The sequence below is a fragment of the Fundulus heteroclitus genome, chromosome 21, assembly GCF_011125445.2.
Source record: "Fundulus heteroclitus isolate FHET01 chromosome 21, MU-UCD_Fhet_4.1, whole genome shotgun sequence".
NCBI lineage: Eukaryota > Metazoa > Chordata > Actinopteri > Cyprinodontiformes > Fundulidae > Fundulus > Fundulus heteroclitus.
The window spans coordinates 20,050,258-20,062,399 of NC_046381.1; positions in this window are offsets into that span (position 1 = coordinate 20,050,258).

The following is a 12,142-nucleotide window of genomic DNA, read 5'->3' on the forward strand; positions in this document are numbered from 1 at the left end:
AAATGAACCTTAATGATAAAGAAACATCCAAAAAAGTAGTCATGGGTGGAATAATTGACAAGAGAATAGTTCAACAGAATCCAGGACAGAACAACAGAACATCTGGTAGAGCAGAGGAACATCAGGCAGAGGAACAGGGAGCATGAAATCAATGGAAGAAATCAGCAATGAGTAGTATTGTGGAATGGCTTAGATATAGAAATAAAAAGGAGTACCACGCTAAGACAATTTAAAAGCAGGTATAAATATGTAATCTTTAAAAAATATGCATGTAACCCAAACATTTAAATGTGATAATTTGTAACATTTTCAATAAGTACTGCTAGATATCTTCTTCTGTACAATTGCTTTAAAACAAGACACCGTATTCATGTAAGTGGGCTTTGATTTGTAATGCCATTTATCAAAAGACTGCATATGTTACATGACATTAATATTGTAATTGGGGGTAGGTTCTTATAAGTTCTCAGAACTTCTACCTACTCCTTTTGAGCACTACTAAAATGTCTTAACATTTCAATGTAAATCTTACTTGTATTTTTGCTCAAAGAAACTGAAATAAAAAAACCAGGAAGCTTAAATACAGAGGGATGTGTGGAGAAAAGTAAAGCAGAAACCGGTGAAAGCAATTGAGTGGATATGAGCAACAGCTGAAACTAATGGAAACAGAGGTGCTGAGGGGAGGAGTGTAATGATGAGGAACTGAAGAGAAAACAGGAATCTAACACAAATAATATAACATGTACAAGGAAAGAATTAAGAACCTTATCCACTGATGTACAAACTTAAATATCAGTAACTAAATAATATAAACAGGAAAAAACAAAAGCATAAAGAAACAACAAATGATAGGTACATGTTGGGATTTTGGTTTTCATTTGTTTGTGTTTTGATAATTTCTTTTTTGTTTATGTTTTAACAGTCATGTCTTTTTCATTCCTTTGTATTTAGTGTCTTAGTTATTTGTGTGTTCTGATTGTGCTTTTGGTTTATTCTCTACTGTTAAGCTTGTTCTCCTTTTTCAATTATCCTCGGTTCCCCTGCTCATTACTCTTCTCTCACACCTGTTCCACTGATTAAACTCCCTGAGATCCATTGTGATTTCTCCACCCTTCCCTCAGTATTTAAGCACCTTGATTTTCACTGCACCTTACTGACTCCTTCTGTTAAATTTTCCGGTTCCTACAGTTTTCCACCTAGGCGTCCAATGCTCCAGTCATGATTTTCCTGTCATGGTGTCCTTCTAAAAATTCCAAAATCATGACAGAAGGAACAAGTCAAGACATAGATCAAGCATATGGATTTTTTTAAAAAAGATTCAGTTATGGCATTAGTATACCGAGGTCACAGTTGAAGATACTAAAGGTAGCAATTCATCTTAAGAGGTGGATGGACCAATGTGGGAGCCCAGTCCCTGACTGTGACTGTAAAAATACTCCAGAGGTAATCAAGGCTGACCCCCAGAGGGCCCTGGCAGAAATTTTTTCCCTGGACCCCATTGGTCACCAGCTCTGGCAACGGTGCCTCATGCACGACATATACAATCTCTTTCACAACCACTTGTCTCGGCTCTTTCTGCTGTTTCCTCCTCTCTTGCCAAAGATGGTGCCAAGATGCCTCATCTTAGGCTTCATCCAAATCCCCTTGGCACCTCGGAGCTCCTGAGCAGGCCCCATCACCTGCAGCATCTCCTATGCCACTCCTTGCAACTGCAGCACCTTTCAGGCTGCAGGAGAGTGCGGTTTGCATGTCTGAAATAGCAACTGTTCTCATGTTTGCAGCTGCAGCGGTACCTACATCAATACCAGCAATTTCCTCATTCACACCAGTAACAAGACTCTCTTCAAAATCTGTGACAGTAGCTCCATAGAGCCTCTATGTTCAGTCTTCAGTTCAACCATCATCATCATTTGCATCTCCTGTTTCGTCATTGTCATTATCTGCATATGTGTCATCTGCATTTCCCTTTCCATAATCATCAAACTCTCCTGCAATGTCTCCAGGACTCCTTGGCATTCTGAAGCTTCCTTTGCCTCTTGACCCTGAGTCTTTCAACAAAGGGATGCAGGTGTGCTCACCTCTTTATTGGGTTCTTAATTCCTGAGATCTGTGCAGGTTTCGTCCGGCGTCCACTTCACTCTCTGCGGGTTCTCCAGGCCTGCTGGTTGACATCCAGACAAGTCTCTTCATGGATTCACTCAGACTACAAGTTGGCTACCCGACAGGATCGTCCATGGGTTCTTCTGGCCGGCCTCAAGACCTCATGTGCTACTGGCAGCCTGAAGACACGTTCCTTCATTGTTTCTTCCAGCCACCCTGCTACACCACTCTCTGTCTTCTTGTTGTAATCTGACTAATCCATTTGCTCCCATATGTTCTCGCCTGCACATGTAAAGGCCAAATTCCACTGGGTCGTATTAATCGCGCCCTTCACGGTGCTGCTCACTTTTGAATGTTTCAGGAGCGGGGTTTTTTTTCTGGGCCTGCCCAGGTTCCTGTGGCTCTGTTGAGGAGTAAGTCCAAAGAGAGAGGAGTTTTGAGTGAACACCTCTTTTCAGTGATTAGCCGCGGGGGGAGGAGAAATGAAAAGGTTTTGTGCAACAAAGTCCAGAATAACTGAAGAGCAACATATTAAAATTAAAGGGAAACTCACCCCCAAGTCAACTTTGTTTTTTGTTTTTTTTGCCAGTAAACTGTTAATATGGCTGTCTTATAGTACTGCCTACATATCCTGGTAATTATTTTGAAAATTTTGTGCATATTCGTTGAAATCCTGCTTGTGTGTCTAAAATCGTCAGTGTGGCGCCCTCCTAGGGTCAAATGGTGATCTTTGAATTTCTAATCCGCATTACTATTAGCTGCTGTGACGTAATTTGGAGTGAGTGACGTAGGTAGTTTTGCCGCTGTGGAGTACAAAATAAGCTGCATCTTAAAAAAAGACACAGCTCCATCTTGTGCCTCCATAGCGAGCACTGTTGCACTTTTTGTGCCCTCTAGCGAATTTTTTCTTCAACAAAGTGACTAGAAACAAATATACCAACTTTTTATGTGTTATTTGCAAATTTACATGCTGTTAGTGTCTTAAGGCAGCCTGGAAGGGGCTGGTGTGAGAGTTGTCAGAGCAAAGAGAAGATTAACCATGCTTCGTATCCACATTATAAATAAATCTTGATGCATAAAGCTGCCGGTGATCCCGTCTGGATTACAAAGCAGGAAAGAAGTATGATAATATATACCGTATTTTTTTGGAACATAAATCACATTTAAAATCCTTAAATCTTCTCATTAATTGATGGTAAGTCTTATGTATGATTAATGTTGTGCTTACTGATCAATGTTCTGTGGTACAATGCGCTCAAAAATCTGTTAAAATATGTAAATACGACTTTGGTAAGCAAACAAAGCTGCTCCACTCAGTGGATATTCAGAGCATTACGGTACACTGCGTCACTACCTGATAGGACCCCTGAGCTGTCTACAAGACTGCCTGACTGTAATGTTGAAACTAGAAGTGCATTCATGTTTACACAATCAATTACACTAAAAGCTGTTAAGTTTTGCCTCTGAAGTTTCCAGTATTATGCAGCGGCTGGCTACCTTTTCCCTGGCTCAGTCTTTCTGTAATAAGACTCAGAGGACCTGGTGGGAGCAGCGGGGTGCTTTCGCAGAGGTGCTCCACTGAAAAGAGCTCGAGCATGGTTAAAGCATGACACTCACTCAGCTGATAGACCAGCCTGCAGCCTGGTGGTAAGCGAAATGAAACCCATAAAAATCTTTAAAGCTATTAACTCCTCTTCCAGCCATGGCTGAGGCAAAAGATCTAATGCAAAGCTTTAAATTTTAACATCAATGAAAACCCCCAGGCAAGGCAGTGGTTTACTTTGGCAGTGCTGGCCACTCTACAGGAAATCAAACTGGGCAAGGTCTGACGCTCTCACCGCTGCCCGCAGTCTGGGAGTCCACGCAAAATCAAACCTAAGATCTGTAGATCTTAGTTCCTTTGGAATCTTAGTTCCTTTGGAACAGGAACTACGATCTGTAGATCGTAGTTCCTGTTTTATTTTGTCTATGAGCTCTTTCTTTTTAGTTTATATTTCCTGTTGTTCCGTTTTTGGCATTTTTTGTCACCTTTTGGTTTGAATCTCAATTATTTCCTATGCTAGGTCTTGTCCCGTTTCTGCTTGGCATTTACATTTCTGTGTCTTTGCTTCCCTTGTTCTCTGTTTGTTCTGTCAGTCATTTCTCCCATTTCCTCAGTTCAACTTCAGTAGCTTGCTTTCCTTCACAGCTGCACACTGTTTCTAATCACCACCAGTTTAGTAATCCCACTCCCCAGTATTTAAGTCTCTCAGTTGCTATCATCTCCGCTGCACCCCACCCACAGGACTCTGTGTTTGCAGTTTGTTTTGTGAATCATTGAGTTTCATATTTCAGTACTGCCTTCCTCATGCATCTACCCCTTTCCCTTCTGCAACTTGGGTCCTTAAAAAAAACCTAACATTACAATGTTGTTCAATCAACAAAACCGTGACAACATTTTGTAGCAAAAGTAAATACGGTTAAAAGTAAATATTATATTTGCTCAACCTATATGTTTGAAGTTTACTATTGTGGTGTTTTCTATCTAACCAGTCTCATGCTGATGGCAATTTTTCCAGTGACATCAGAGAACAGTCAAGGATTTCCAATTTTTTCTAACTTGAGTAACTCCTCTTCTTTCGTTTGTTTGCTTACTAACTTACTGTAGGTTCAAATACTCTCTATAATTGCAGGAAGCAATTAACAGAATTTGTTAAATCTAAGACATACAATTTTACAGATCAACAATATAAGAACTAAGAACAGAGATAGTGTCACAGAATTGTGTCAGTGCATGGTTCTAAAAGAAAACACGTGACTTGCCTTGTACTTTGCATATTTGGTAAATGGTCAGTAATGAAACAGAGTGGTACATCAATGTGATTTGAATTATGGGAGGAGTAAATTAAAGTATACCGGTAACCAGGCTGAGAAAATAGCCTGAAGAAGTTCAGAAAAACTACATGTCATTCAATTTCACCTGCAGCTCACAACATTCCTGGATCTTCATCTATAGAAAGGCATCACCAGAAACCAACCAAGCGTAAATAATTTGCCTTTCATTGGAGAGATGAGGCATTTCATTTCCGAAACAGTTCTGGATCTAATTATTTTAGCTCAAAATTAAAACTGAGCTCTCTTTAAAAGGTACAGAGGAATTTACTTGTCAGCGTGTAATTAATTTCATATTACTATTTACCTCTTTGTCAGTTAATTATGATTTGCATATATTTGTGTTTTGCACAGAGACTTGTGCTACCTTCTCTAGGTATGGAAAGATGGTGGTGGTATAGGGAAAAGTGTGAATTTTACACACATGACTTCCTGCCCTAATCAAGAGCTTTCTCAGCTCGTATCTGAAAGACACACATGACTGACTGCTTCAGTGGGATACCACCGCATCATGGATGTGTGTGATGAGAGAGTAAGCGAATGTGTGTATGCACGCTTGCTGAAGATCACCAGCGCTGCAGAGGAGTGGTAAAGGATATTAAGCTGCAATTGCAAAAAGATTTCAAAAAGTGACATCCTTAATATAGAAAGATTACCGTGTGCAGCATCACTTTGATTTGAGCTGAATACATTTTCCTCCAACAGACAGCCTTCTGGACAGCTCTGCAGAATGGATGAAAAAGCCTTTAGTTTTGTGCATAAAAATGCAAGGATTTGTTAACATTAATGCATATTTAGTGAATTTGAAATATAAACGGTATTTCTGTCAGTGACATTTGACAGATGCACTTGCTAAACATGCTCTTGGTTTAGGAGAAAATTAACTGATTTTGGTCTAAACATGATCCTCAATAGTTCATGATTTTTTTTCTTTAACCAATCCAATTCTGACCAAACAGTTTATTAATCCAGTATTTCAAAATACACAATTGTGTTAAACTCTGTGTTAAAAAAAAGAAACCAAAAGTACTTTGGATCAGAGGTATAGGACAGGGGATGTGATTTTTCTTCCAACTTCATCCAGCCATCCATTTTGTAACACGTCTATCCCTTGTGGGGTTGCGAGGGGTGCTGGTGCGTATCTCCAGCTATCAATGGCCGAGAGGCGGGGTACACCCTGGACAGGTCGCCAGTCTATCGCAGGGTGATCTCCAAACAGTGCATAGTTTTTAAAGACACAATATACATCATTTAAACATTTGGAACAAATGAAAATCTTAAAAAGCATTGTACATTTTTGTCCTTGGGCCTTCCCAGCACTATCTCGTTTGGATTTTGATCTGAACTTTGGCTGAGGCATTCTAACACGTTGATATTCTTCACCTAAACCCTCCCATTGTAACTGTTATTTCAAAGCCGCCAACTTGCAGGAAGGCGTACTTCAGATTCAGTCTCCTGTCTTTTGGAACATGTTAGCCTGTTAAGCCCAAAGGGGTTTAGGAGCAATTTCTGCCTGAAATTTCATACCTGATATAAATCAAATACAGATCCACAGTTAAAAATTGCAAATGCAAACTTTTGGTATCTGTGTGAAGGTATGGCAGTAAAGAATATATTTTTTTCAGTGAAACCCGAATTGCAAATGTCACTATGTCTGATTTATATGTGATTAAATAAAGAAAAAAAAAAGATTTGAGCATCGCATAAATCTTTTTTTTTTTTTTCTTTTTTTTATCTTTTTTTTTCCTGTCTAGCAATGTGGCAATAAGAATTGATATCTTAATGCCAAATAGAGCTCGACAGATTTTACTTTCACAAGTGGAGCAAACAGCTTTCGCCATAATGCTCCGCTTGATTTTCCGCTTGATAAATCTTTTTTCTAAATAAACTTTGCAAAACACCATGAAGACCCTTTTGTAAATATAGTTGTAAAATACAGGAGAAGCCTTAGACTTTATAGCTCCACATCTTGACAATAACTGCAGCAAATCTGGACTGAATCAGCTGAAGCATATCCACAAAGATTTTAGCGGGCAGTGGGCCAGGCGGACCTGTGATTTTAGCATAATTTAGCCAAATGTGTTTTTCATGTCTCTGCATGTCTGTGAAGTGAAGCATTTTTCTGAGAGTCAGCAATTTTTGATAGACAGTTTAATGGTATCTTGTTTAAAGTGCTGTAACACTGAAAGTATTTGTGAGAAAAAAAATGTGGGGACGTTTTTTAGAACCATTAAAGCCTCATCCTTGGAGGGATTTACAGAAAAAGGGCCTGGGGACACCGGGGAGACCAGAGCCACAGATGCCCGCAAGGGCCCCCAGATTGCAGGAGCCCAAGCAGGACCAATACAGGAATATCTGCACCCCCATCCCAGAAAAGAGCAGAGGAGAGCCACAGGAAACTCCCCAGCTGTCACAGTGCAGAAGACCCGGCGACTGCAGCAACAAGCCCCTGGGCTCCGCCGGCAGCCAGCTATGCCAGAGGAGATCCAGCCATTGGCCTAGAGACCTGAGACTGCCAGGAGCGATTCAGCACACCTCGAGCACCCAGCCCCAGACACCGAGCCACCAGCACACCATTGGGTCAGGGTTCCAACCACTGGCAGAGAGGGGCATCCCGCCCCAAGACCCAGGAGGTGATCCCCAACAGCAGGAATGGGGAATAGCAGACCACCTGAGCTACAAGCTGAGAACAGGGGCAGGGGTCAACTCAATGAACCCTATGCCATGCCCTGCATATGAATGTGACATGGTGTGCTAATCCTTGGTGGCATGAACTGTCTTTAGGGATGTAGAATGCCACCTCATTGATGGGTAAGGAGTCAGAGCTGTTGTATCAGGTTGAATGGTACCAGCTAAAATTAGTTGGACTCGCCTCAATACACAGCTTGTCTTGGGAACCCAGCTGCTGGAGAGGGGATGGACTCTCTCCTACTCTGGAGTTGCTCAGAATGAGAGGCATTGGGCGGTATAAGTGAGTGAGAAGGTCAGGTCTTTGTGACTTCCAATTGCATGAGGGTAAGTTCTGACAGTTCTCAGTTTAGATTTATTTTCTAATTTCCGAAGGAGGCTGGGGTATCGGAATGGACCATGTTCAGGACCTCAATGCAGATGCAGCTTCCAGGAACTGTGGCCTGAAGGTTGTTGGTGCTTGTGGTGGCAGCAACAAGAGGAACCGCTGGTGGTGGAAGCCGTCAAGCTGAAGAAGGAGGCCCTTAGGGCTTGGCTGTCCTTAGGGACTCCTGAAGCTGACAGGACAGCCACACGCAATGCGACTTCTCTGGTTGTGAAAACTAAAACTCAGGCATGTGAGGAATTTGGAGAGACAAGGGGATTATAGGGTAACTGGGGCCATGCTGTCCTTTTGAGAGCTTTTCAGAGCCATTCTCAGCACAAAGTCAGGCCTGTCTCCAGTGCACGATGGACTCCGCCAGGGCTGCCCTTTATCTCCAATCCAGAGTTACAGCACTTTAAACAACCTCAGGATCACAGCTTTGCTTTTTGCAGATGATGTGGTTATGTATGCTTCTTCGAGCCATGAGCTCAAGTGAGGTACACTGCAGCGGTTTACTACTGAGTGTGAAGCAGCCAAATGAGAGTCATCTCCTCTAAGGCCATGGTCCTTGATCGAAAAAAAGTGGACTGCCCCCTCTGGGTTGGGTGCCAGTTTCTGCTTCAAGTGGAGGACTACATGTTTCTTGGTGTCTTTTTACAAGTGATGGTAGGATGGAATGAGAAATGGACAGACAGATTGGGGCTGCATCTACAGTAACGCGGTTGCTGCTTCAGTCTGTTGCGGTGAAGAGCTGCGCCAAAAAGCAAAGCTCTCGATTTACCGGTCCATCAGCTTTCTGACCTTCACCTATGTTCGTGGGATATGGCTCATGACTGAAAGATCCTGAATACAAGCAGCCGAAATGAGCTTCCTTCGGAGGGTGGCCAGGCTTAGAGATAGTGTGAGGAGCTCTGTTATCCGGGGGAAGCTCAAAATAGAATCACCGCTTCTTCACATCGAAAGGAGCCAATTGAGATGGTTTGGGTTAGGCATCTTATCAGGATGAGTCCTTGGCACCAACCTTTACGGGATTTCCAGGCACATCTCACTTGAATGACACCCTGAGGAAGACCCATAACTAGCTGGAGAAACTATATATCCCTTCTGGCCTGGGGGTCCCCAAGAATGAGCTGCAGAATGTTGCTATGATTAGAGATGTCTAGGTTTCTCTCCTAGACCTGTTACCCCAGCAACCTAATCTTGGATAAGCGGAAGACAATGGTTGGATGGATGAATTTCTGAAGCATATTGGTTGTACTGAATTTCATTTAGCAGTACCAGAGTAAAAGAGTATTGATGATAATACATGCATCCCTTTTTTGATTTTGATTTTTTTGTAATGAAAAATCAAAAACATTTTCAGCCAAATCCTATCTGAGTTGTGCTTTTAATGTAAAAAAAACTTTTTTTTTTTGAAAAGCATTAGTAAATTGATTATTAGCATTACTTATATAAGCATTAGTAGTAAATATATACCTAAGATGACAACTGTTGCATCTCCCCTAACAAATCAGAATCACCCCATACAGTCATAAAAACACAATTAAGAAAGAGGAGATAATGAATGAAAGTTAAATGGCAAATCACATACCAGGAATTACGTTAATGTTAGTTATAATAAACAAACCCAATACATTGTTTTCCATTTTAAAAGGTCAAGAAAAGGCCTGCAAAATGAACCCAACAGCAGACGTTCTGCACCCCTTTTCCATTCCTTCTGTCTGTGAGGTTTGAAGGGCAACGCCTGCACTGTTCTACCTTTTTGTTTTTTACAGAAATTGGGTTGTGATAATCAGTGAGTAAGATCATTCAGACTGACTGGTCATTGTTTTGGCCAATTAGTGCACAACGAAAGGAGAGATGGTGCTAATAGAACACAAGATCAATGTGACAGTTTCTTTGCAGCGGTCAACTTCATTTATTTCAAACAAGGGACACCTTTTACAAGAAATGCGGCAGAGCAGCTAATAAGATGATTAAGAAGACCCCACATTCGGACATGTCTGAAACACAGAACAAACACTGCTTTGGTCTTGTCTTTTATTTATGTGGTACATTTTATAATTAATTAACATACACCATTGGTCTTCTACACTGAAAATATAAATGAATCTGCTCAGGTGTGAATCATACATTAAAAAAAAAATGTTGACATCTTTAAATTAATGACAAATTATTTAATTTGAATAGCAGCAGCTGGCATGTAATGACTGTTTGGTGCTATTTTTTTCTGCTATTAGTTAATATTAATTTGGTATTTGAGGTCTAATATTTGTAGAAAGAAATCTAGAGATTTAACTGCAGACCAACTATAAGATCGGATTTTATTGTGGTTTTAAGTTGCTAGACGCAAGCAATCTTTATTCTTTGCAGTTTCAGTGGGAATAATAAAATCAAAATGTATCTTTAAATTCTGTTATCATGCTCAGACCATTAAACCATGATTTAAATCTTAGTTGAATGAACAACACAATCCTTAGCAGTAAATTGCTAAGAAAATGAAAAAAGAAAATAGTAAATTAATTTAATTTTGTCATCGCATTTTAGTATCCTAAACTTAACAAATCTCAATGTTTTGCTTTGGCTGTGAGTTTATAATGCAGGAATGGCAAGGAATAAGATTTAACATGTTGTCCAATGTTAGACATAGAATATTGTGAAAGCTTTGGCCAAAAATACAACTCATAATTATTCATAATTAATTCATTGTGCTATTTTAATGTAAAAATAACTACAAGCGTGATGGGATTGCATTTTATAGAGCGTCAGTCAAAACTTGTGGCAACCTTATAATAAGTACAGTAGATTTTCTTTGATGGCTTAAAATAAAAACCTGTTATCATAGTTGTGCACTACACAATGTATGGTTTGTCAGCCGGCATTTCTTACTTGCCATATCATTTGATTAATTAGAAAACATTTCCTGAAAGTTTTACATCTCATTTCCACCTCATTAAAATAACAATACGGATCACAACAGCCTTGAATTCCGCTGGTGTCAAGCGCGGTATCAAATCTGTGATTGTGCCGGGGGAAAAGATGTCAAAATAAAAGTCCCCCGCCTCAGGTCAAAATATTCTCAAATCCCTGAGGTGGACTTTGAGAATCAATCAGAAATAAAGTTTGTTAGCGCCAAGTCTGGAATCTGAGCAGGACAAAAGCACCAGGGAGGTCCTTTACATAGCTAATTCTTCTCTATTTGAGATGTACATATTTCTGCAGTGCTTTGATAAGGCCCTGGGGACATGCATGTTTTAATTAGACCTGAGCAGCATGAGCAGCCTGGTTGAACAGTTCATAAAAAAACTTTGAACATTTTTGCTGAAAGCCTCTCTCTCTTTGTGACAGGCAATGTGTAATTAGTGGCATATGTGCATTTGCATATATGCACCCCGTGACATGTTGCATCCTATTTGAATAAAGAGACATGTCTCGATGTGATATCCCCGAAGTGAATACATGAATATGAGCCGCTAATTATACCAATCTTGCAAATGATCTATTCAAATATTAATATCCTTTCACTTTGCATTGTTTGCTCATAGCTTTTTAAGTCAGTGAGTTGTGTGCGCTTGTTTATGTCACTTCCACCTAGGCTGCAGTGGGTATTGTCCTCTGTGAGTAAAGCGTGGATCTGTATCTCTGCATGTCGTTTCATGTGTGGATGCATGTAAGAACTGAATGCAGGAACATGGTCTCCAGTGGAGACAATGTGTGATTTTGATTTCTACAAAGACGATAAAAACCAATCTATGAGGCCACAGTATGACAAGCAGATGAAAGAAAAAGAAGTCACTTTGGAAATTGTGGAACGGTGCAGCCTCCATCTAAAAAAAACAAGCTGTGGAGACTAGACTACTGCCCTGAAAAGTTTATTTTATACTTTATTATACCATATTCATTGCAAATTAAATTAGAATTCACACAGTGACCATGTTGTAAGTTAGACTAATCTTTGTTTTTCCAGTTAGCATAATCAAATACATACCTGTATGAGATTTTGTTGCAGTGGTTCAGAAAAGGTGCAGAAAGAAAAACAGGAGCATTTTTTAAATAGAAAACTACCAGAAGATGAGCTGTTCTATTGTATTTTTTTTCCTTATATGGTGCCTTGCAACA